The sequence below is a fragment of the Rhineura floridana genome, chromosome 2 (genome assembly GCF_030035675.1).
Source record: "Rhineura floridana isolate rRhiFlo1 chromosome 2, rRhiFlo1.hap2, whole genome shotgun sequence".
Classification (NCBI taxonomy): domain Eukaryota; kingdom Metazoa; phylum Chordata; class Lepidosauria; order Squamata; family Rhineuridae; genus Rhineura; species Rhineura floridana.
The window spans coordinates 218,542,257-218,544,934 of record NC_084481.1 but is presented as its reverse complement, the minus strand read 5'-3'; the positions used below and the strand labels follow the sequence as shown (position 1 = coordinate 218,544,934).

At 45.3% G+C, this 2,678-nt stretch overlaps 1 non-coding gene across 1 annotated transcript; it reads right to left on the bottom strand.

Annotated features, from left to right (window-relative positions):
• Nucleotides 1–2,424: 2,424 nt before the first annotated feature.
• Nucleotides 2,425–2,543, bottom strand: LOC133378652 (5S ribosomal RNA). The gene has a single exon (XR_009761085.1). It is a non-coding gene; the product is annotated as a 5S ribosomal RNA (ribosomal RNA).
• Nucleotides 2,544–2,678: the final 135 nt, after the last annotated feature.

The window sequence follows — 2,678 nt, the reverse complement described above, 5'->3', positions numbered from 1 at the left end:
GGACCCTTTTTTCTTAAATGAAAAACTGAACTTAAGATTGGAAAAATGAGAAACTGAAAGAAACAGAAATGGACAGATTCGACCATCCCTACCTGCAACCTGATCCTTTTAACTGGAGATGTCAGGGATTAAACCTGGCATCTTCTGCAAGCAAAGCATGTGCTCTACCATGGGACTAGAAGCCTTCCCTATTGTCAACCATAACAGGAAAGTACAATTCCTATCATGTCATCCCACTGGGAGGGCCATGGATGGCCACCTTGGAATCATATACAAAGGCCCTCTTCACGCGCACATATGCACTTTCCTACTTGGGAGATACTTTTTGCCTTGTGCTAACTCATCCATCAGGGATGGGGAAGCTGTGGCCCTCCAGTTGTTGGTGAATTCCAACTGCCATTATCCTTTGCTCGTGGCTGTGCTGGCTGAGGCTGATGGGAGTTGGAGTCCAGCAACATCTGGGGGGCCACACCTGCTCTCTCTGTGTCACATGTAATGTGTCAGTGAATATAGCAATCCTGTAGGCAGGGCTGATCGCCCAGAGGATTCAGAATGCCCTCCCTCTGGACTCGAGGCTCCCTGCTGCTTTTCAGGCAGACACTGAAAATATTTTTGTTTCAGCCAGGCTTTAAATATCTACAGGGTCAGCTCCAAGGCCGAGGGCCCCCTGAAAACACACCAAAAAAGGGAAGCATCCAGTGATTGATGAGCCAAAAGGAGAAATAATTCTCAAAGATGCCAAAAAAAAGCAAATTATTTATTTTGACAAATTGCCCAGTGCATTTCGGACAAATGGCCTTTGTCACAGGCTTATGTTTTTGACTTTTTAAAGAAACAAACCAATCTGGATAGCTTCTGTCCAGGCCAGGGCAAAATCTCATAGAGGGGTCCCCGAGCAAAGATTGGCCCTCCATTACAAACAGCACAGCAGGGCTAGACAAACAACGGTCTTAAAACACTCAGAGAGAAAGAGGAGAGAGAGAGTGTCAGACAGACTCATTCCTTTTCCAGTGAACAGTAAATCAGCAAAGCCTCTGGTGGATGTCAGATTTGCTTTCCAAGAAAACAAACTACTCACCATTCTTCCAGAATTATCGACACATAAAAGCAATCAATTCAGTCATGACTAACACTTGGCGCCATTTGGGAGGCAAAGAACTGAACTTTGAAACAACGTAAGGTGTCTCATATCTCTTTCAACCCCCAGTTTTAAAGCGCAGAAAATTAATCTGTTCTAGTTGTGTGTGATAAGCCTCAATATAACCGAGATGTAAAATTTGACGAAATGCAGGAAAGTTAAGTGTTGGTGCCAAGAGTGGGATACACAGCTCTACAAAGGAACCCACATTTTGATGGGGAAACATGCATTAGTGGCTGATCGAAAGCTTTAAAGATCATGGAAGATATTCACACCCAGAATTCTGATCCTTTCATTCGAATGGTGCTGTGTAGTGTGTCCCAAGGACTTGAGGAATCACAATACTTTGTCTTTTTTATCATTACTTATTTTAAAAAATCAAAACATCCCCAAAATAACCAACCAAGGTGCAAAATCTAAATGTACAATAGCATGTAAGTCATGGATCCATATATATAGTACGAAACTATCAGCCTTACATAAATAGTGTTTCTATTGTACCAAAGAGAATCTCAGAGGACAGGAAAAATTAAGAATAGAAAGCAAAGAAGGTGTCATGGTCCCTGAATCTAGCAGTGATCTGGACACGGAGTTGGAGGCTGCAGGGGCACCTGATGTGGAGCTGGGCTAAGGTCAGGACTCAGTGCTGACTACTGAAGATAGGGAGAGCATTGCACCTGAGGCTGTTGGACAGGAACCTCCAGAGGAACCTCTTAGTCCACCAGGGCCTATAGGGCCAGAGCCTGTATCCTCATAGGCCCCTTACCCTGAATAACTAGATGCCTCCCATCATAATCACCTGACAGCACACCCGGTGGAAGGCTATGAAACAGAGGAGGAGTGCCCATTTTCAGATCAGAGGGATGGCCCTTTAAGGCTTTGGAATTCTCTGCAAGGGAGTGGAGCCTCCAGGAGGTAATCTGGGGAAAGAGGCTGAAATGGCCTTGGTCTGCTCCCTGTTCTTGTTGGAATAAAATCAACACTTAGAGTTCTCCACAGTCTTGCCTCCAGCCGACCCCATTCTCCGGCATCAGACCATGGACAGCCAACAGGCAGGAGCTGCAACAGCACTGTGATTCCCAGTAGCTGGTATTCAGAGGCTTACTGCCTCCAACAATGCAGGTAGAATATAGCTATTGTGGCAAATAGCCATTGATAGCCTTGTTGTTGCTGTATGCCTTCAAGTCGATTATGACTTATGGCGACCCTATGAATCTTTTTTGAATGTATTCATAGGGTTTTCCTGGTAAGGGTATTCAGAGGTGGTTTACCATTGCCTTCCTCTAAGCCTATGCCACCTGGTATTCCCAAGAGGTCTCCCATCCAAGTACTAACCAGGCCTGACCCTGCTTAGCTTCTGAGATCAGACGAGATCGGGCATGTTCAGGGTAGTATGGCCATAGTCATTGATAGCCTTACCCTCCATGAATCTGTCCAAGCCTCTTCTGAACCCATCCAGGTTGGTGACCGTCACTGCCTCTTGAGGGAGCAAATTCCATACTTTAACTATGCGTTGTAAGAAGAAGTACATAATGTGCGG